Here is a 24,366-nt window from a genome sequence, read left to right on the forward strand (position 1 = left end):
TTGAAATAAAATAGGCATTGTTCCATGGTAAAAGTGACCACGCGTCTTCATATTCAAGTGGGATTTGTTATGTTTGGCTTTAATGTGATGTTGTTTTATTGGCAAATAGACTGCAGAAAGTATAATACATTCTTTGTAGCCAGCAACAAGTCGGTTGCAATCATCTAAATAATTTTTGGGTCTAACTAGTTTAGTGTATTGTATTGTTAGTTTAAAATATTGTTTGCAAATTACTATATTAGAGCAGATACTTTACCAAATGTTACTTTTATGTTAGACATATATCTATTTAATAGATACTGATTAATAGTTTTATATACATTTTCCCCATAGTTAGAAATTTAGTTTAATAGTTTTTAAGGTTGAATGTAGACAGAAGTCCGTCAAGTTCCACCCATAACCTAATATGTTTTCATTGTTAAACTTACACTTATATAAGGGCTGGCAAAAATTATTTAAAACATTTACTTATCCCTCTTTGTATTCTTATAATACATGAGCGCATACATTTAGACTGAGGATGGAACTGGAAGATGCAAGAACAGTCTACTGTTAGTGAGTCCTCACACTATTTAAACCTTCAGTAGTTTGGTACAAGATGCCAGTTATAAATTGTAACTTACCCTGGTCTGCTTTGTGAATCAATATTTCTTGACTCTTCTGTTACTTCTTTCTGTCCTTGGATTTTTTTGACTTGTCATCTGCCTGTTTGCTATACCGGCCAGCAATCACTTCGTGGATGTAACCCAAAGGGCCTGGAGTATGCCCAGATTCATTTACAGGGTTTAATTTGTGAAGGCCAGGGATGCTAGGTGGAGTCGCTTGAGCAAAGCCTATGTGTAAAAGCCCTATTGAAACCTGTCGGACTTCCCGGTACAGTGCACCCTTAGACTGCTGTTTGCAAGAAACCAATGATGCAAGAACAATGTAAATAGCTCAGCACAACTAATACAAGTGGTTTCTCCATAATGTCAATTTTAATGACTACTACAGTGTCAGAATTATTTACCTCCCTCATGACAATCATCTTTAGAACTTATTAAAGCACCATTTGGCTGTTATCACCTGCTGCAAACATGATGCATAGCCAGGCACCCCCTTATTGCAGTTATCCTGAGGAATCTTAGCCCATTACTCATGGGCAATGGCCTTCAGTTCAATAATATTCTTGGCTCCATAATATGCAACCATCTTCTTCAACTCTTACCAAAGATTTTCAATAAGATTAAAGTCAGGCGACTGTGAAAGCCAGTCCAGAATCTCCAGTACTTCTGAAACTAAGCATTTGTGGACTTGGAATGACATATGTTTAGGATCAGTGTCCAGTTGTAAGGTCTAATGAAACCCAAGGTTTAGCTTCCTCACAGAAGGCATTATGCCTAGGATCACCCAATACTTGATGGAATCCATCTTTGCAGGTTTCCAGTGTCACCGACATTCTTCACTGCAGGCAGGGTATTATTATCAGCATTTGCTTCATTCTTCCCCCTTCAAATATTCCACTGATCCAAAGGACACAAAAGTTCCAGTTTTGTTTCATCACTCCAAAGAACAGAATCTCAAAACTTCTGTGCCTTATTTATATGGTTTTAACCATATTGGAGCTGAATTTTCTTTCTTAGGGGTTTGTTTTGGAGTTCAGGTATAGAAAGACCTTTAGCTTTTAGTATGCACCTTAATGTGCAATTTAAAACCTCAGTGCCTGCTGTCACCAAATCTTGCTTCTGATTGTTTGCAGCCACTCAAGGTTATTTATTAGCAAAGTGCTCCTCAGAAATCCTGTGGAAAGCGGTAATAGTTACCGATTTCTGCAACGTCCAGGTAATCTAGCCAGTGTTCTTTCAAAGGGATAATCCAGTCTCAGTAGAAAACTCTGTAGTCACTGTGACTGTATACTGCTGAATTATGCTTGTGTGCGATGCTGAGATTCCCCTTTATTACCCTTTTGGGTGGGAGATCACATGACTGCAAGTATATGATTTGCATAATTGTGGTCAGTTGCCAACTAGACTAGTGTGCTTCTCTCAGTTCTCTGCCATTGAGAGAAGCTGGGAGAGACAAGGCGGCACGTGACCACAAGAATGCAAATGACATACACCATGCGGTCACATGACTTCTCACCCACACAGGGAATACAGGGAAACAGTGGCAGTATGTTGTATCCTTTTCCTGTTTATGTGAACCAATGATTTATTTTCTAAACTTTTTGGACAACTTTCTTGACAAGGCAAGAACATTATTGAACTCGAGGCCATTGTCCATAACTAATGGGCTTAGATTACCCAGGAACACTGCCAGTAGCTGGTCGTTAGCTATGCATCTCATTTGTAGCAGGTCTCAACAAACAAAAGGGCTCTACTACGTTCTTAAGCTACCTGTCATGAAGGTGTTGAATAATGCAGAAGTCATTAAAATTGGTATTTTGTATTGAATTTGGAGAAACCATTTGTTATAATAGTTATTTTGAGCTATTTAAATAGTTTGCTAATAAACATAATATGAAGAGGGGGTTGAATAATTTTGATTGCAACTGGGTCATATCCAAAAAACAGAGTTTCAGGGCATTCCTCGATAGGACTCTTTGCCCACTGCGATCACTGATGCTGACTGGAAAGTGATGAGCCAGACACTGCAATTAAAAAAAGTGGGAATATCTACATTTCAGCAATACTTTACAATATATGTATTACTGTGGAATTAATCTACGAGAACATTAATTGACTTTGTAAATGTATTGCATTACATCTCTGGTACTGATCCTGCGTTACAGTCTATAATATAGTACAAAGCTATGTTAACAAGGCTTCAGAGTAAAGTTCTCTAGCATCCTTTATTGGTTGCGCAGAGTCAAAGGGGTTGTCCATCTTCTGGTAAGTGAACCCCAAACGCTCTAAAGTACCTAAAATAATACACACAGCAGGTACTCGCCCTCACTGGGTCCAGCTCCAGCTCTCCCTCCCTGCTGCCCCACTCTCGGTGTTTTGACTGCAGTGGTGACGTCATATCATCTGCACACATCACCGCTGTGGCTAATCACCAAGATCAGCACAAGCTACTGAGCTCAGTGATTGGCTGCAGTGGTGATGTGCGCTGTTGATGTGACGTCACCACTGCAGCTAAAACACTGAGACCAAAAAAGTGTTAGGGAGCCAGTGCTTGATCCAGCGAGGGTGAGTACCTGCTTTGTTTGGTATTTTAGATATCTTACAGTGTTTGGGGTTTACTTCCTAAAAGTGGAAAACCTCTTTAACTCTGTTGATCTGCATTCTGGAAAGCATCAGTTTTATACAACATAAACTACAGTGATATGATGTAATGAAAACAAGTTATTCTACCACGTTGTAACAGCTCAGTGCTTTAAGGGAAATGTCTGGTTTTAAGGGTTGCATGAGCCAAGGTGTTCTGTCGTGACCCTAGCCACAAGTGAGATGGGTTCCTCTGAGTATGTTTGTGGTGTTGTTTCCTTCAGATGTTTTAGATTCAAGGAGCATACATTCACATGGTACAGGAAACCTTGGTGTATCACAAGCATAAATAGAAGCAAATCTAGGTTTTCCTTCACATATGTGATTTCCGTACTTACAGTCATGTGTCAACTAGCTGCTCTTCCTAATTCTCTCCATGTTCTCTGAAAAAACTACAGCACCTGCTTCATTGAGAGAAGCAAGAAGAGAAGCCAGTTGGCACGTGCCAGTAAGAATAAAAATGAAATATAAGTGATCATGGGATGACCGTTGGAACTGGCAAGTAAAACCAAATCTTGACAGTTAGTATCTTACATGCTTTTAGGATTTGTCATGCTACAGTGCTTAATTTTATAATTAATACTCCTAACATAAATACAGATGTAGTAGCCCTTAACTGGTCAGACGGCTCAATACTTTATTAACATAGCCTTGCATTTTGTACAGGATGAAAGCCAATAGCTATACAGGAAAACATCACCAGAAGCACTATCAGTGCAGGAATATAGCAGCACCGGAACCACCATCAGTATGGGAATACATCACCAAAGCTTAGTACAGCAATCAATTGCAGTGTCAGGTCAGCCCCATATACAATTGTATTGCATTAACCTAAAACTTCCAGTATGTTCTGAACAAAAGTAAGTAGATACTGGTAGTTGTTGATACCAGCCATCATCAGACTGTGGACGATATAGGAACCACAATACTAATTAGATGTAGTCAGTATCACAAATAGATATTTACATCCAGGCACCTTAGAGGTGACATCTTCTCTGATTGCAGTTTTTTTCTTTTACTTTCCATGTTTTCCAGACTCCTCTGCGGACTTCCATAATGTTCAGTATTCTGTGGACATCCTTACATAGTTGCTGAGTCTCTATACCAAGCTCTCTCCTCACACTCCCCCTCCCCACTGCATACTGTCCCCTCAATAATGTGCCCTTACATTGCCCCTCTCTTTACTGCCCGCACACACACTGCCTACTTAAGTACAGTCACTGTCTCCTAACAATATGCACTAAGCAAGCATATTACACTTACAATGCCTATCATCTCTGATCTCCAGCCCCGGTGAGCAGAAGTTCTCCTCTGTTTAGGATACCAACCGCACATGCGCCTCCCATGTGGTCTCCAGCATAGCAGCACACCCCTCTCACATAACGCAGTCCATTTCCATTAGCCTTATACATAACTTGGGAGTACACCCACATTCTTTAGACCTCCAATGGTTAGCAACCTGACAATATTAGCATAACGCCCCACACTCTGATAGGATAGCAGTTTGCTCCAGACTTCAAATATACATTGGATATTCCTCTTCGGTCCCATGATTCATGATTTCAAATAAACATATATCTGTGTCTTTGATTGGTGATCTTCAGACGTGCAACTTTCATGCTCTTTGGTTGATGTTTACTTCCTTTCCCATAAATACCCACACATGACTCCGTATTAGACACACCCCCTGACGAAGCAAGGGTGAAACGCGAGTTGGGGTTTATCTTACCACACTGCACCTATCCTGTCTGTAGCATCACATGATGTAAGTGCAACTGTATTACTGAATAGACACTGTCCTCATAGGAAGTCCAGGGATATACCTTTTGCATATGTTAGGATATTTGAATTATGTACCTATCATTTTATTACCTTCATGCACTGAGTAATGTAGTGGTCTATAGGGCTTTCTGCTTTTTTGTATATATCAAACTTTTTGTTTAATTATATATTTAACTAAAGATATACCTTTTATGAGACTTTTTGGCACAAATTCATTGTTGGTATTGAATGCCTATCAGGCTATGTGCCCACGATGCAGAAATGCTCAGGATTTTTTCCTGAGCGTTTCTGCATCTCCCTGGCAGAAAAAAACGCATGCGGATTGTACATGCGGATTGTACATACGGATTGTACATGCGGATTGTACATGCGGATTGTACATGCGGATTGTACATGCGTTTTCCTGCCAGGGACATGCGGAAATGGAGTGGTTACCCACTGGCATTTCCGCATGCGGATTGACAAGCGCTTTCCAAGCGATTAGCATCACTTGGAAAGTGCTTGACAACTTGGTCACACTATATAAATCCATGCAAACAGCATGGATTTATATAGAGTGACCCGAGAGAATGGTAAAAATAAAAAAATAAATGTATACTTACCCTCAGATGGCCCCCGGTGTCCCGCTCACTCCGTTCTCCCTTGCCGGCAACAGTGAATTGAAAGACCTGCCGACGTCAGCGTCACGTGACCCGTCACATGACTCTGACGTCAGCGCAGGTCCTTCAACTCACTGCAAAGTGCTGGGAACCAAGCAGGAGCGGTGCGCGGGCCGACAGAAGGTAAGTATACAATTATTTTTTATTTTATTCTTTTTTTACAGATTTTTTAATGGTACCTGGGTGTGGAGGAGACTCTCCTCTCATCTACACCCGGGTACCATCCGCACATTAGAACGCTTGGATTACACATCTACATATACAGTGATGTGTAATCCATGCGATCTAATGCAAGTCAATGGCGGCGAAGACGCAGCACTTCCGCAAAATAATTGGTAGTGCTGCGTTTTTTTCCACAATGATAATCCGCAGCGGAAATTTCCGCAGCATGTGCACAGCACATGCGGATTATCATTGGGGAACATTGCTGCCCTTCTAACATGCGTTTTTAATGCGTTTCCGCAGCTGCAAAAACTCTGCAGAAACGCATTAAAAACGCATCGTGTGCACACAGCCTCACTATCTATTCTGTCCTATTTGTCACTACATTGGGTCCTAAAGCCTAACCAATATCTTACCCTATGCTTACCCTGCACTACATACAGTATGAAGCATTGCTTATACATTATACATTAACTCTTTACCTTACCCATACACTGTACATTACCATAACACAATACATGGCAATTCTCAACATATCACATCCTACAGTATACATTACTACTCACGTCAGGCATTACCTTTACAGTAGTTATACATTACTTACATTAGACTTCATATGTTACCATAAAATGCAATGAAACCACAAGTTAATATTCACACTACTTGTTGTCTTCAGGCGTAGGTACATGACAGTCTCTGTCACATCCTTACACTATCCTCTCACAATTTCCCCCATATTGTCTCCTCACACTGCTCCGCCATACTATCTCCTCACATGTCCTCCATACTGTCCCCTCACATTTCACAATATACTGTTCCCCCACACTTACCCACATTCTGTCCTTTCATAAGATTCTTCCCCCTATAACCCCCGTTTCTTCGGCTCCATTTGAGTGCCTATCTGACCACCGTTCACCTCCTCTGCAGCTCATGAGTAATATCAGCAGCGTAAACAGCTGAACCAATCACAATACTGCTGTCACCCTGACCCAGAAGTGCTGGCAGTAAGAGCTTCAGTTGTACTTGCGCTTGAAATATGTGAGTATCGAGCCCCCTGTCAGTTTGACAACCACTTCAGAGTACATCTGAACCCAACTCCAAAGGAGTAGCAAAATGCTGCTTGGGAGACACGTCAGACCACTGCATTGGGTGGCCCAGCAGTGCCCCCTGTTGAATGTGCTAGGAGCCAATGCCCGGCCTGCTCTGTATAGATATGGCCCTGAGCAAAAGGAAGAAAGAAGTCCATTTTATAAAAATAAATTGAACTTTACTATTGAAACTGATGAAACATACAGTATGCACACTAGGTATCAAATACAAAGCTTGGTTTTCACATCTTCTGTATTACACAGAGGTACAGACTTAGCGGTCACAGGTCATGGCACATCACTCGTTAGGAACAACATTTCTGTAATACAGCATGCGAGGCTTGCATATCCCATCTTCACTACCTGTTCTTCATTGACCACAGCTCTCTTCTGCAGTACCTGTGCACTGGCCTGGCAACTCCGGTATTTCTTTACAAAGACTTTCAGGTTTGGCCTACATGCTGCCTCTTCAGCCCGACTTTGCCTGTGCTGTTTCAGGGTTACCCACAACACACTATACCCCTTGGGCTTCTGGCTGTATCCACTGCAGCTGAACTTAGGATGTTCTGGCCATATTAGGATCCGAATTGCCACTTTATCCAATAGAGTTACAGGGCTTACTACCTCAGAAATAGTGATGTGTTGGTCGCGAACGATCCAACACAAAGAGCCGGCTCGCTGCTGTGAATGATGGGAGCCGGCACACCAGTGAGAGCCACTAACTTCTGTGAATGGCTCTCACTGAGCGTAAAATTCCGGTGTTTGTCAGACATGACTCTGCCCACCTGAACCAAACTCAGCCCACTCTTAACTTTAATTGGCTAATGGCGAGTGGGCAAGGTTTCAGCCATGGGTGGGCGGAGTTTTGGCGGCATCATCGTCATTTTAAATATGTGTTCACCTGTGGTATCCAGCCTCGTCTGTCATACCCCCTGTGAATGGCTTCACTACTAAGTGCTGATTCCTCTGACCAGGAAAAACTTTTCTCATTTGCAGAGGTGGCTAATCGTGAATTCTTCTCTGCCCTGCATCTACACTGTTACTTTGACTTTCCCACCACAAGTGCATATAGGGGCATTAATCACACATTAAACAATTGCATGAAACATCAACATATTGAAAATGCCGCAATAATACACATATGAGCACTATAAGGTCTTCAGGATGGTTGTTTGTTCTTTCCACATTCTTACTTAGTGACAAGCTTGTTCATTGTATAAATCTAGAAGAACTGTGAGTATATCTAATAGTGCATGGAGTAACTTATGATCAGTAGAGAAGTAATGTGTTTAGTGTTAAATTTATGTGCACATTATATCGATATATACACCATGAAGCAGCATTCGAATTTGAACTTACAATTTATACATCATGGATTTCATTTCTGTGTTTCAAAGTTTAAGAATTACAAAGACACTCAAGTATTTTCTTGTTTATCTTACAAACTAGAACATTGATTTAGACAAGAATGAAGTAATCTGCTGTAAAATATGTCTATTCCAACAAATTGGAGCCTGGTGCGCTGCTGGCATTGTGAAAATTATCCTTTCCATTAATTCCCTTCAGTTCTAGTTCCTTGCACCTACAGATATACCTAAATGTGTATTATACCCCTAGGGGTGTCTAAGAGATAGGTTCTTTGAGAGTGTCCAGTTTCCAGGGAAACTAAGAAATTCCTGAGGTGTTTTGCTCCTGGTAGGGAATACACTTTTGTTTGGAACATGAGTCACCAGTGGTGAATCATGCAGCGAAGTTATTGATTCTAATTCAACTGGTAACAAGAAAAATACAGAAAGGCTGAGTTCACACGATGCGTTTTTCGTGCGTTTCCGCGGCGTTTTTGCAGTTGCGTAAACGCCGCGGAAACGCATGAAAAACGCATGGTAGAAGGGCAGCAATGTTCCCCAATGGAAATCTGCATGTGCTGTGCCCATGATGCGGATTTTTCCGCAGCGTAAACGCTGCGGTCAAAAATCCGCAGCATGTCAATTAATTTTGCGGAAACGCTGCTCTTTTGCCGCCATTGACTTGCATTAGACCGCATGGAATCCGCATCACTGTATATGTTGATGCGCTTTTCATGCGGTCTAATGTGCGGATGGTACCCGGGTGTGGATGAGAGGACTCTCATCCAGACCCAGGTACCATTAAAAAAAAAAGAATAAAATAAAAAATATATATATTCTCACCTTCTGACGGCCCGTGCTGCGTCCTGCCGGCTTCCCGCGCACTTCGCGGTTGAATGAAGGACCTTCGCTGACGTCAGAGTCATGTGACGGGTCACATGACACTGACGTCGGAAGGTCCTACAGTCTTCACTGCCGGCAGCCGGGACCGATGAAGCAGGACACCGGGGGCCATCAGATGGTAACGTATAGATTTATTTTTTATTTTTTGACATCACACACTATATAAATCCATGCCGGTTGCATGGATTTATATAGTGTGAAGTTGACAAGCACTTTCCAAGTGATGCTAAAATCGCTTGGTAAGCGCTTGTCAACCCGCATGCGGAAATGAAAGTGAAGACCGCTTCATTTCCGCATGTCCCTGGCAGGAAACCGCATGTACAATCCGCATGCGTTTTTTCCTGCCAGAGAGATGCAGAAACGCTCAGGAAAAAATCCTGAGCATTTCTGCATCGTGTGCACATACCCAAAGAAAGCAAATATAGCATTGATAAACAAAATGTGTTACTAGTGACTTCCTATACCATCCATTAAACAAAAGAAATATTCCTAACTGAAGGTATCCAGTAGCTGGGCATAGATTGCTATTGTTATAATGCCATCTACTGGTCTTTGTATGAAATCGCACAAAGCTTTCCTAGTTTCGATTGAAATTCAGCCATGCCATTCCTGATTTAAATGGACTGTCCAAAACTAATATTGATTTTAATCCTAAATGTCTATTTATTGTAAATGCAATTGCTTTTCTAATATACTTACAGTGGCATTTAAAAGTTTGGGTAACCCTTGTCAAAATTACTGTTATTGTGAACAGTTAAGCAAATTGAAGATGAAATGATCTCTAAAAGGGCTTAAGTTAAAGATTACACATTTCCTTTGTATTTTAGGCAAAAAATATATATATATTGTCATTTTTTACATGTTAAAAATTACAAAAAGGAAAATGGGCAGATGCAAAATGTGGGCACCCTTGGAGATTTGTGTGCTCAGATAACTTTGACCAAGGTTTCAGACCTTAATTAGCCTGTTAGGGTTATGGCTTGTTCACTATCAATGTTAGGAACAGGAAGGCCAGGTGATGCAAATTTCCCAGCTTTATAAAAACCCAGCCTCTTCTAACCTTGTGCCAAAAAACAGCAGCCATGGGTTCTTCTAAGCAGCTGCCTAACACTCTGAAAATGAAAATGGTGGAGGCCCACAAATCAGGAGAAGACTATAAGAAAATTGCAAAGCGTTTTCAAGTTTCCTTTTCCTCAGTTCGAAATGTAATTAAGAAATCGTAGTGAACAGGAACAGTGATGGTCAAGATAAGGTCTGGAAGACCAAGCAAAATTTCAGTGAGAGCTGCTCGTAGGATTGGTAGAGAGGCAAATCAGAATCCCCACTTGACTGCAAAAGACCTTCAGAAAGATTTAGCAGACTCTGGAGTTATGGTACATTGTTCTACTCTTCAGAGACACCTGCTGAAATAACAAATATGTGTTAAAGTAGAACTCTTTGGTCACAATGATCAAAGGTATGTGTGGAGATAAAAGGGCACAGAATTTCAGGAAAAGCACATCTCACCAACCATTAAGCATGGGGGTGGATCAATCATGCTTTGGGGTTGTATTGCAGTCAATGGCACTAGGAACATTTCACGGGTAGAGGGAAGAATGGATTCAACTAAATTTCAACAAATTCTTGATGCAAACATAACAGCATCTGTAAAAAAGCTGAAGTTGAAAAGAGGATGGCTTCTACAAATGGATAATGATCCTAAAAAAGTCAAAATCCACAATAGACTACCTCAAAAGCTGAAGGTTTTACAATGGCCATCACAGTCCCCTGATCTGAACATCATTGAAAATCTGTGGCTAGACCTCAAAATAGCAGTGCATGCAAGATGACCCAGGAATCTCACAGAACAGGAAGAATATATGAAAATCCCTCTAACAAGAATTGAAAGACACTTGACTGATTACAAAAATGTTTACAAGCTGTGATACTTGCTAAAGGGGGTGCTACCAGGTACTAGCCATGCAGGGTGCCCAAACTTTTGCATCGGCCCATTTTTCTTTTTGTAATTTTTAAAATGTAAAAGATGAAAATATGTATTTTTTTGCCTAAAATACAAAGGAAATGTGTCATCTTTAACTTTAGTCCTTTTAGAGATCATTTCATCTTAAACTTGCTTAGCTGTTCACAAAAACTTTTACCTGCCACTGTAAATTAAAAAGTCCCTACTGTACCCTCTCTAATCTATCTATCTGCTTTATTTTTTTTCCTTTAGGATATACTTAAGCTTTGATGACATTTTGTTTGAGAATCCCCAGTGCATGATGGGATACTCAAACGAAGTGTCATCAGTGGGTAGAGACTTTGATTATTGCCACAGACTGTGTCCCCACCCTGAAATAAAGGGTTATCAGTGACATCTGTTTCAAGGGCTGAATTAGACCCTGCTGTACTGAGCATGCATCAGCTGTCTTTTCCATTGTCACTGTGCAATACTATTTTCAGTGCACAGTGACAGTGCGCTCCCTCACTGGCTCTAATTAGAAGTGATGAACCGGCAAGAGAGTGCACTGTCAGTGCGCATTGTAAGGAGAAAATGCGGCGATCAGGGGCCTGCCCCACCCCCAAAAGTGACATCTGTTTTGGGGCGGGCCTGTCTCTGCTCTCTTTGCTTGGTGAAATTCCAGTCTTAATGTATTGGGGCCATAGACCCCATCTGGCTTTTCAAAGTATGTTTTCTTTGAAATGTCGCAGCACTTCAGAGTAAAACATACATGGCTGCAATAACACAGCAAGTGTTTTATTTATGCTGCCTTTGATTCAGTGTATCAGATGACACATTCCATTTAATTGGTTCTCACCAAAACCAGTTGTCACCTTCTTTACCAGGTCAAATTTAAAATTTCTGACCTGTATAATTTTATGTGGTATTAACTCTGAAATGCTTTTACATATCCTATTTAGGTTTATATGATTTGCATTTATTTATTAAAAGAGCAGAAATTTGATTAAAATGTAAAAAAATAAATAAATTTTCAAACTTGTAATTTTTATGTCAGTAAAGCATATAGTAATACAAAACAAAATAATTAATAAATAACATTTACCATGGCTACTTTATGTCAGCATCATTTTTGAAAGATATTTTTTTGTTATGAAGTTAGAAGGATTAAAACTTAATACTTTAGCAGCAATTTTTAATTTTTTAAACAAAATTTACAAAGCCCATTTTATAAAGGTACCACTTCATTTTTCAAGTGACTTTGAGAGGCCTATGACGCGCCACCTGGGCCGTGTGGTATTCGGTAGCCGGGCTGGTCGGTGCTGGGGGATGTCACGGTGGCAGGGACCGGGTCTGTGACCCAGGGCGGTCAATTAAAGGAAAAGTAAAAGGGGAATAAAGTTTTGGGATAATGTCCGTGACGCCACCTGTGGCGGGGCCGCCGCTGCGGTGCAGATTCACTGGAGCTGATGGTGACACAGCAGAGTTGGTTCAGCTCTCCACAGGCAGAGCTAAGCTCCAGGGCAGTAAATGGTGATTTTTAGAGGTAGATGTTTGTCGGTGCAGTGCAGTGCAGTGCAAGTGATGGCGCAGCAATTATTCAAGGACACAGTAGGGTGCAGTCTTCAGGTTTAACTCACAGTTGTTCAAGACTCCAGGTTACTGTTACCGGTGTGTAACCGCCCACGTCGTCCTATGTCCTCTGGGGAAGGGATCTAGCAAACTCTCAGGTATCTCAGGAGCACTTGGACGGGACCCCGTTCTATGTACCTTTCTCGGTCGTCTCACTGCGCTGGCTCTTGCCCTCCTGCCCTGCGCCTCACAATCAGTGTCCCAAGCCAGTGGCCTCGGGCCTTGTCGGGCGACGTGCTCTCAGTCCCCTGGACCCTATACGGCCACCTTTTCGGCTATGTAATTGTGGATTTTGGCTGCAACACTTTGAAAATGCTGCTGCCTCCGGTTGGCTAGCTGAGCCTAGTTGTACTCCACTAGGCTGGGGCCGGTCCCCTTCTGCGGCCTGATCCCTCCACGTCAGCGTGAATTCGGGCGCACAAGTGGCATCCGCATTCGCCGTGCCCCTGGGATCCCCTCTGTCTTCCTGGAGCCCTCCTCACTGCTCATCTCTTCTTTCTTTCCTTCTCCTGGGCCTCTCTCACTGGGCCCTACTCCTCTCTCAACTCCTCCTCAGCAGAGCTCCTCCTGAGCTCCTGCTCCCAACTCGACTCCAGTCTCTCCTGACTCAGAACTCTCTCTTGAACCTTCTACCCTCCTTTTTATACTCCTACCCTCTGTGCTCCACTGAACTTCTTTCTCCACCCACACCCACTACATGGTTCCCCCTCTCTTGGTTCCCCCCCTTCCAGCCAGGAGCAGGGCTCAGCAGTGGACAAGTGCATCTTGCCCCTCCTCCTGAGCTGGAGTGGTGTAGTGTTGGATGTGGGTGTGTGGGTCCCGGGTAGTACTCTTTTTCTTCCCTTTATGGGAGGCACTTTCCTTGAATGTTACATGTTTCTATCAGTATATAAAACATTATAAATACACTTTTAATAACATTTTTTTTTCTTTTTTTCACATAGTACATTTTTCAACAGGCTACAGGGAGATTCTTATCCGGGTGTCCATCTCACTGGTAAAAGTACAATATGAGGAACCCATCCGAAAGCCCCCAACGTAGGCCCTGGGCGTGGCTGCAGGGCAAAGCTGATCCGGGTTTTTGTTCAGTGCTCTTTATAAAACCAACAAGGAGCACCTTAAGAAGTGCTAACTATTTACAAATAAAGTTTTTTGGCTGCTCACCATCCATAACCTATAAGTCTTTTTCTTAACAGGGTAACTATAGACAAACAATAACTTTTTTAAACTCTTTAAATGATTATCAATACCCTTCCGGGTAACTATATACAGTTTTTAAACTTTTTTTTTTTTAACTAGTGCAGTTTAACAGTGGTGCTCCCTCCGGGGGAACAATTGTCCACCACTAGATGGCCCAGCTGGGTCATCAGTTCTAGATGGCAGGGGTATGCTCTCCTCCTCCACCACCCTATGAACATGTAGGGCGTACCACCCACGTTCTCCATGATAACGGGTGTAGGTTACTCTGTCTCCGGGGTACATAGCTGCAGCCGAAGCAGAAGCTGATTGTGGACAGCCAGGGTCAGCAACACCAGAAGTCAGGGGCATGTCCTCCGCGCTCGCCTTCCGCACATCAAGCGCGTGCCACCCCCTCTCTCCTGAGTATTGTGGTAACCAGGCCGCTCCTGGGATGTATGGCATAGACAGATAGACAGTGGCATTATGGGGGCTGCGGGGGAGCCCTCTGTTGGAGCTTCGCCTAAGTTGAGCATCTTTCTCCCCTCCTAGTTCACCCTTGCTGGGGTAGGACTCACCGCTCCGGATGCTTATGTTGTCGCTCCTTGCACAGCCGGTCACTGAGACTGCTCTGCTGGTCACTGTACAGCTGCACTCTTGCTGCACTGCTTCTCTCACTTGAGTTGTATTCACAGAGCTGCGGCAACTGAGATCGTCGGATGGGTGGATGGATCACACAGCACAGGGTTGCAGCAGATGGATAGATGAGATCACACAGCACAGGGCTCCAGCAGCTGGATGGATGGGATGGAATCACACAGCACAGAGCTGCAGCAGCTGGATGGATGGGATCACACAGCCCTCTGCAGGGGGAGGCGACAATCTCCCCCCTCAGTCTGATGCAAAGGGGAAGGCTGGCACCTTTCAGCCTGAGTGACAGACAACTCTGGTACAGTCTATGCAAGTGGGAGGGGCCTATTTTGGCGCCATTTCCGAGGCTTCACCCACGATGGGACCCCCACATATCATTAACTCTGCATGTGCAGTAATGGCTGCAGTTTATACAGTTATACACAGTCTTTGTGGCACATAGGACCCGGTTAACGGGTCGGTAGATCCTGTTCGTGACGCCAAGTTGACGCGCCCCCTGGGGCCGTGGGGTACTCGGTAACCGGTCCTTTTTTGGGGTAGTCACGGTGGCAGTGACCCAGTCCGTGGCCCCGGGCGGTCAAATAATTAAAGAAAAGGGGAATAAAGTTTTGGGATAATGTTCGTGACGCCACCTGTGGTATGTGGCTATATGGGGCCGCCGCTGCGGTGCAGATCCACTGGAGTGGCGGCCCCATATGGTTCAGCTCTCCACAGGCAGAGCTAAGCTCCAGGGCAGTGTGGATGATGATTTTATGAGGTAGATGTTGCTGGTGCTGTGTAGTGCAGGGCTGGTGATGGTGCAGCAATTATTAAAGGACACAGTGGGGTGCAGTCTTCAGGTTTTACTCACAGTTGTTCAAAACTCCAGGTTACAGTTACCGGTGTGTAACCGCCCACGTCGTCCTGTGTCCTCCGGGGTAGGGATCCAGCAATCTCTCAGGTACTATGCGGCCACCTTTTCGGCGATGTAATTGTGGATTTTGGCTGCAACACCTTGAAAATTCTGCTGCCTCTAGTTGGCTAGCTGAGCCTGGTTGATCTCCACTAGTTTTGGGGCCGGTCCCCTTCTGTGGCCTGATCCCTCCACGTCAGCGTGAATTCGGGCACACGGGTGGCATCCGCATTCCCCGTGCCCCTGGGATCCCCTCTATCTTCCTGGAGCCCTCCTCACAGAGCCTCTCTTCTTTCTTTCCTTCTCCTGGGCCTCTCTCACTGGGCCCTACTCCTCTCTCAACTCCTCCGGAGCAGAGCTCCTCCTGAGCTCCGGCTCCCAACTCAACTCCAGTCTCTCCTGACTCAGAACTCTCTCTAGAACCTTCTACCCTCCTTTTTATACTCCTACCCTCTGTGCTCCACTGAACTTCTTCCTCCACCCACACCCACTACATGGTTCCCCCTCTCTTGGTTCCCCCCCTTCCAGCCAGGGGCAGGACTCAGCAGTGGACAAGTGCATCTTGCCCCTCCTCCTGAGCTGGAGTGGTGTAGTGTTGGATGTGGGTGTGTGGGTCCCAGGTAGTACTCCCTCCTTACCTGAGGGTGGGGTACCACACCTCTGGGTGAGATGCAGTACCTCTGTGGCAACTGGACCCGCAGGGGTGCCACACCTATATGTTAGAAAACCACCAAAGACCACATTTTAAAAACAACACCCTTCAAAGTATTTAAAATTGCATTCAGAAGGTTTGCAAACCCTTCAGGTGCTTCACAGGAATTAATGTAAGTGGAATGAAAAAATGACTTTTTTTCCATGAGAATATTGCTTTAGCTCCAAATTTTTCATTTTCACAAGGGTAAAAGCAGAAAATGGACTCCAGAATTTGTTGTGAAATTTCTCTAAAAGACCTCATGCTGTGACACATCACTGGAATCAGGGTCTCTGCCCCTACATCATGCTGCTCACAGATGGGGTAGCAAAAATCAAGTGCCAGATTCCCTTTAAGAAAGGGCTTGTGCACATGGCTATATTTTCGGTCCAAGTGTGATCCGACAAAACATCGGATTGCACTGGAACCAATGTTATTCTATGGAGGAGTACACATGTCAGATTTTTTCCTCGGACTGACAGAACGGAGAAGATGGAGAAATTTTTTCTTCATCTTCTCATCCGAGAAAATTGGATCACACTATGATCACACTCTGACAAAACTCTAATGTGATTTGCATATTCGTCCCGAAACTCTCGGATAAGAGAATCTACGGTCGCCTGCTCCTAGCCTAATTGACAGTTTTTCCTACATGATTGTGCATTCCTAGATAATTGTCAATCATTGAGTATGACCGCCCATTGCACTACTAAACATAGAAAGTGCAGTGATTTCAATATATAAAATATGAGTTTTATTGAATCTTTTCCAACAAACCTACATATCATTCTGCTCAGCTTCCATTTCTTTATACCATGCTGTCCACAGACTGGACTGCATCCACAGCATTCCCTTTAAAACTTACTATGCACAGGCAAAAGCAAAAATGTGAAACTCTTGTCTAAGAATTGAGGTATGTTACTTCATTTGCTTCTCTTTTTGTGTTTTGGAAATAAATAATGCAAAATATTAATCTTTCTACTTTGCCATTAATTTATTTTCTTGCTGCTTAGTTTTCTCATGTTGGATTATGGATATCTAAAAAGACTATATATAGTTAAAAGGAATCTGTCAGCAGGATTTTGCTATGTAATCTGAGGACAGTGAAGCAGGGTGGCGAGCTGAAGAAGACGCAATGGCAACATAGGGGTTAATTGTGTTGTTGCAAGTTATATTTTATTAAGTGTGCTGTGATATGTTATTTGTTTGTGTGATAAACAGTGTGTTATATTTTTCCCTATGGCTGTTGTTGTACGCCGCTTCTCCTATAGGCTTTGCCTAAGGCCGTCCCTGGGTATGTGGGATGTTAGCCCACTAGGGGAACCATACAGCAGATAGGGACATAGTTACACACATAGTACATTAAATAGTTAACATTGGGATTAGCTCATAGTATGGGAGGGGTTAGTACAGTTTATAGAAAAGGTTTTTCTGGGATGGAGGCAGTTAGTTAGTAAAGGCCCCGTCACACTTAGCGACGCTGCAACGATCCCGACAATGATACGACCTGTCAGGGATCGTTGCTGCGTCGCTATGTGATCGCTGGTGAGCTGTCAAACAGGCAGGCTCACCAACGATCAGGGGAGCAGCGACATCGTGGAAAGAATCTTTCCACGATGCCCTGCTCCTGTTTACCAGCCTGCTGAAGCAGGAGCAGGCTGGTAACCATGGTAAACAGCGGGTTACTAGGGGCACACGCACACCTAGTAACCCGCTGTTTATCATGGTTACCACTCTGCTACGGTGAGCGGGAGGTTACCGCTCACTTTAGCAGGCTCGTAACCATGATAAACATAGGGTTACTAGGCGCGCGTGTGCCCCTAGTAACCCGATGTTTATCATGGTTACCAGCCTGATCGCTGCTCCCACACAGCGATGTGTGCTGACCAGCGGGAGGGCAACGACGAAAAAATGGTCCAGGACACTTTGCAGCGATCAGCGACCTCACAGCAGGGGCCTGATCGTTGCAAAGTGTCACACATAGCGACATCGCTGATGAGGTCGCTGTTGCGTCACCAAAACCGTGACACAGCAGCGATCTCGCTAGCAATCTCGCTATGTGAGACGGGGGCTTTAGAGTCTCTAACTCATACAAGTAGTCTAATCAGAGTCCATGACTCACACAGCACAGTATCAGTGTAGGCTCTCTAAAGAGAGTGGAGTGGGAGAAGTGTAGCGCCCCGAGGGTTCGGCCGCTACAGGGGTATTGCACCTCTGCCAGAGGTGTGATATTCCACTCCCGGGTAAGGATGGAGTATGGACCAGGGCTCAGTTAGCTGCATACAGCACACACACCCCATCTCCGAGGGACAGCTCAACTGTGCTCCCACTAGACAGAAGTGCAGGCACGACCGACTATGTCCCCGACTGGAGTGGGGAGGGGGGGTGGAACACCCAGTGCTGTAGGGGCAGATAGGGGTTGGTTCCTGAGCGTAGGTAGGAGCCCATTGGTTGCTGGTCACCTGGGCTCATGTTCTGGAGGGAGGTATAAAAGGGAGGAGCCATCTTAGATCTAGGTTCAGTCTGTGAGGAGAGGTTGAGAGGAGAGCTGACAGGGAGCAGCAGCTCAGGCTGAGTGCTGCTCCAGAGTCAGGCCTAGAGAAGAGGCCGGGGCCTGAGAAGAGAAGGAACAGGAGGAGAAGAAGGAACAGGAGAAGAAGGAACAGGAAAGGAGGAGGAGAGATAGAGGAACAGAAGGGCTCAGGAACAAGAAGGTGGAAGGGACCCTAAGAACCCACGAGAATCCAGGGTGAAGGGTCAGGCAGATTAAGGGTACCGGATCCCAAGTTGGTGGAGGAGAAACAACCCTCAGCCAAAGACCGGAGGCTGTGACCATTTATTGGTGCAGCACCTCATCAAACCTGCTAGGAAGGCACCATAAAGGACAGCGGGGAACGGGGCCCACGTTTACCTGCGCAAGTCCGCGGCGACCGGACAAAAGTGGGTCACTGGTGAGGCAGGACAGAGAAAGGATTAAAGGGGGTCCTGTGCCATGCTCCTGAACTGCCTGGGAGTTGACCGAGCCCCACACCTGGTGGACGCAGCACGGCTTGGGCGGTCACTACCTGTACAGAAGTGACCTGGAGTACCTGAACTGTGAGTAAACAACATTGGACTGCAGTACGTTGTCTGTGTGCTCTTTCGCTCCTCCAGCACTATCAGCACCGGGACTCTCACTACCATCACTCCCACCATCCACTACACTGCCCTGGGGCCGCACTCTTCCCGTGGGGAGTCACACCATCCCAGCTGCATTCATCATCAGCCCCAGCGGACTGTCTTGCAGCGGCGGTTCCTAATAACCGCAATCCACGGGTGGCGTAGTCGGACATTATCTGAAGCACGTAGCAGACTACCATTGGTCTGACCACCCTGAGCCGCGGGACCGGGCCGCCACTACTACCCCCATCGTTCCCCTATCGCCCGGATCCGCGTGCCCCACGGCTCAGGGGGCGAGTCAGAAGCAAGGCTGAACAGCCAGGAAAGCAGGTTTCTAGAAGTAGCTACAGTGGGAAAATAAAGTTTTCTGTCGGTGGGCGTTTTATGAATAGAATGGGAACACGTTTAACACTCAATCTGGACGCCGGGACAGTCTTGGACTTGAAATCCGGAAGAGGTTCTGAGAAGCAGACCTCTGTCCCCCTGATGAGGAAGATGTCGGCCGGGTCGCAGTAGGAGAGAAAGATAGTGGATCTCAGGACAGGATGGGGACAAAGACTGCTACGACACAAAACAAAGAGAACACCATCACTACAAAATGACTCTGTCTTAATCTGTATGCTGCAGCCATGTGTAAATGAATTGCACAGTAAAGACAAACCTGTTAACCCGGACCCAAGGTCTCCGGTCTTGTTTGCAGCCGGATCGGGTCCAATGGACGGGGAGGTAATGAGGACTCCCAAAGTAACAGTGAGTAAGAAACGAATCCCACAACACAGTACACTCCACTCTCATTCCTATTTAGAAGTAGGGTTTCAGAGCGAAGAGAACTCATTTCCGGCCCACAGCAAACGGAAACAGCATTAGGTATGGGTTAAAACACAGAATTCAATGATGTGTCAAATATCAGGCTGTGTGTGCTGTTGTTTATTTACAATGAAGGTTTTATCAGCTGGTGATTGTCATTGCTGTGACTAGCTGGCAGGCGCTTGCAAGTCCAACCACGCCCCCTCCTCTGATAAGCAGCTCACTGTCTATAGACTATGTACAGAGAAGAGCAAATAACAATGTTTTGAACTTTTCAAGTTGAAGTTTCTTCACCTATTTTGACTCACCATTCAAGACTTGTGTAACATTGCTTGAAACAATATCCAATATCTGGGAAGAGCACATGTAGTTAGTGTATTCAATTTAAAGTGCTAGTGCTCAAAATATTCGCTCATAGCGACTGCTACAGTATGTCAGTATCTGGTACCAAACATTAAATCCTACATCACATGGATAATAGCAGTCTTAGAACAGTCTATTACCCATAGTAAACCAGTGTGGGACACCACTGCAGCAGCCCAACAATCTGAATAACTAATCATATCCTAAATAGGTGTAAGTCAAATTTATGTATGAGATAGCCAAGATGAAGGTCTGTGATAAGATGAAAGTCTCACGTTAAAAGCAGTAGTGGATCGTGAAATATGGAGCCTGAAAGTCAAAAGTTCAAAACATTGTTACCCTTTTGCTCTTCTCTGTGGCTCTCAGATGAGGTAGCAGAAACGTGCTGACAGATTCCCTTTAAAAAATATATATATTTTTTAATGATGATCAAATAAGATAACCTTTGTCCTGTTGATGTACAGACCTAGGTGTACCGTTTTAAAATCCAGCACCAAAATCCACATAAAAAAATGCTTGAAATACACTGAATACTCTTTCAATGTGAAATCCAGATAAGTTTTTTTTTCTGATAACGCTTTAAAAACCTCTTCAAAACTACTTTGAAGAGGTTTGCTCAGTCTCAGCTTATTGTGATCCAACACTCTTGGATGAGAGAACCGTAGCACACTGTGAGGAGATGGATAACCAAATTTCTCCATCTTCTCCATTGTGTGAGTTCACAGAAATTGGACTGCATTCAAATGTCATCTGAGTGCAGTCTGATGTTTTCCACGCACCCACAGACTTGAATGGGTGTCTTCTAATTTCAGAGTGTAATTACAGTATGCTGCAATTTTTTTCACAGACAGATTCTGTCAGTGAAAAAAAATTGGAAATCAGCACTGCCCTATTGATTACCATTGGTCCGCGTGCTATCCGATAAAAATATCTAATAGCACTCATTCGATTTTTACGCTTGACCCTGACCTTACACTAACTCTACCTTGATATACGGACTTCTTTCCTATAAAAATTATACTAGAACTGTACCTGTTACTGTTAAAGTGCTTGTGAAAATAACTTTTAATCCATATGCAAATGAGAAGGCTTTGGTGCACCCATAGCGTTGGTGCACCTTTACCTCCTCCCCCTAAGAACTGCCCTAGCTTGTGATGGACAGTGGTGCTGACTCCTAGAATGAACGCTGCCTCACATATGTGTGCATGCACAATGAGAGTGGTTGTGCCAGCCGCTAGTGTACACAGTAGCTGGACACGTTCTTCTACCTCACTCTCTGCACAGTTCGCTTGTTACACTTCCTGGTGTACAAGTGGCATCAGCAGAGAGGAACCCGGAAGGACAACGCGCCCAACCACTCTGTGCGTGCACCGCCAGCGCAGCCACTATCAGTGTGTATGCGCACACATGCAGGGCAACATTTGCTCTAGGAGTGGGTACTGTCCATCGCCAGCTAAGGCAGTTCTCAATTGAGGGGTTGTAATGGTGCACCCAGCTCATGGGCAATTGTGGGGGCGTAATGGTGCACCCAGCTCATGGGCAATTGTGGGGGCGTAATGGTGCACCCAGCTCATGGCCATACCATGGGTGCACTGAAGCCCTCTCATTTGCATATGGATTAAAGCACTGTACCAAGTAACAGGTACAGTGTTAGTATGATTATTAAAGGGGTGAAGTCCACTATATCACTGTATAATTTGTCTAAAGGGCATTTTGGGGGTGACAGACTTTAAGTTTGGGGATTGTCTATCTACATCTTGTTTTTATTTACCACTAAAAAGAACATTTTGCATGCAGTGCTTCACAATATGCTGCCAATGCAAACTCTGTCAAATTGGATTAGAGAAAAACAGACTGATCGAGCATTGCCAGGAGAAGGGAATCCAAAGATGAATAAAAATTGGTTTTATTGAACTATGTGTTTTGTAACCGGTCTGGCAACTTCATCAGGTGTGTAATGACAGGATATCAGTCATGACTTTTATACATATCAGTAGTGATATAATTCATAATACGTAGTATTGCTTTTGTACTTGAGCATAATGTGTTTTCTTTGAGGGTATGTCCTATCTCCAGTTGAGGGGCTGTGCTATGGGTACTCGTTTCGCCTCAAGATATGCGAACCTTTTCATGAGGCGTTTTGAGTCCCTATATATAGCTCAGCCTTCCTGTCGGTGGGCCACATCTTATTTTACAAAGATGATCTATTTTTCATATGGACAGGAACATCTGAAGTGGCGAAACGATTTGTAGACAAATTGAATAGTAATCCATGCGGGTCTCGAGTTTTCCTTTTCTTTTTCTACAGCTCAGGTTGAATTTTTAGATCTAGTAATCTCCAAAGGGGAACCAGGCAAAATAATCACCAATACTTATTTCAAAAACATTGACGTTAACAGCTATTTAGAGTTCTCCAGCGGTCACTATCCAAAGTGGATTAGGAATATCCCATATTGGCGCATCAGAAAATAACTGCACAAGAGATATAGATTTAAAAAAAGAAGTTTGCATCCTACAAAAAAGGTTTGAGGAGAAAAAATATCCAAACTGGATTTTGAATAATGTATATAGACATAAAAAGTTTAATCAAGCGGCTTGCCTTTATGGGGGAAATGATAAACAAGTGAAAAAGAAGGGACCTGAAATAGATATGAAAATCAAATATAGTTTCATTACCACTTTCAACAAATCTCATAAGAGTATAAGGGGTATTGTAATTAAATATTGGCCAATGATCAAAAATGATCCTATTCTATCAGAAATTTTACCTATAAATCTATAAAATATAACATCTATCCAGCCATCAATGTAATTTTCCTTTGTAGGATTCTTCCGTTGTGGGGGAGCCAAATGTTTATGTTGGAATATGATAAAACAGGGATGTAATGAGTTCAAGTCTCGGGTCACTGGAGAAAGTTTTAATATAACTCAATTCCTAAATTGTAACTCGAGTTACGTGATTCATATGCTACAATGTAAGTGCAATCTTCAATATGTAGGTGAAACTATACAGTCAGTACATAACAGGATGAACAAACATAGGTATAACATTATAATGGAACTAGCTACGCCCGGGTGGCGAGCATTTTTATTGGTATATGGTCCCCCATCCTGTTATGTGCTGCCCCCATCCTGTTATGTGCTGCCCCCATCCTGTTATGTACTGTCCTCATCCTGGGCCCCCATCCTGTTATGTGCTGCCCCCATCCTGGTATTTGTGCTGCCCAATCCTGTTCCCCCATCCTGTTATGTGCTGCCCCATCCTATCCTGGTATGCATGGCATGCCTCACCCCTATCCTGGTATGCATGGCACCCCTCATCCCCAATCCTGGTATGCATGGCACCCCTCATCCCTATCCTGGTATGCATGGCACCCCTCATCCCTATCCTGGTATGCATGGCACCCCTCATCCCTATCCTGGTATGCATGTTACCCCCTCATCCCAAATCCTGGTATGCATTGTACCCCATCCCTCATCCTGGTATGTATGGCACCCCTCATCCCTATCCTGGTATGCATGGCACCCCTCATCCCTATCCTGGTATGCATGGCACCCCTCATCCCTATCCTGGTATGCATGTTACCCCCTCATCCCAAATCCTGGTATGCATTGTACCCCATCCCTCATCCTGGTATGTATGGTACCCCTCATCCCTATCACGCTGCACACACACCAAAAAATAAACACTTCTACTCACCTTTCTTCCCTATGCTCTGCTGTGTCCTGTTCTGCCGGAGGCCGGGGGAGGAGTGTGGTGCCTGAGTACCTTCGTGCCCATACCGCACTGTCCGGCACCATTTTTCTGAAGACACATTGCAAATGTGTCTTCAGTAAAATGGTGCCGGATAGTGCGCTATGCCAATTCCGA

The 24,366-nt window shown here is 44.2% G+C and overlaps 1 protein-coding gene across 1 annotated transcript in view; it reads right to left on the bottom strand.

Annotated features, from left to right (window-relative positions):
- The window catches only part of PSD3 (pleckstrin and Sec7 domain containing 3), a 902,747-nt gene that overhangs the window by 651,537 nt on the left and 226,844 nt on the right, over positions 1 to 24,366 (bottom strand). The gene's annotated exons all lie outside the window — the stretch shown is intronic.

Source organism: Phyllobates terribilis, unplaced genomic scaffold (genome assembly GCF_046119375.1).
Source record: "Phyllobates terribilis strain yellow unplaced genomic scaffold, ASM4611937v1 Scaffold_1__5_contigs__length_1240528914, whole genome shotgun sequence".
Taxonomy (NCBI): domain Eukaryota; kingdom Metazoa; phylum Chordata; class Amphibia; order Anura; family Dendrobatidae; genus Phyllobates; species Phyllobates terribilis.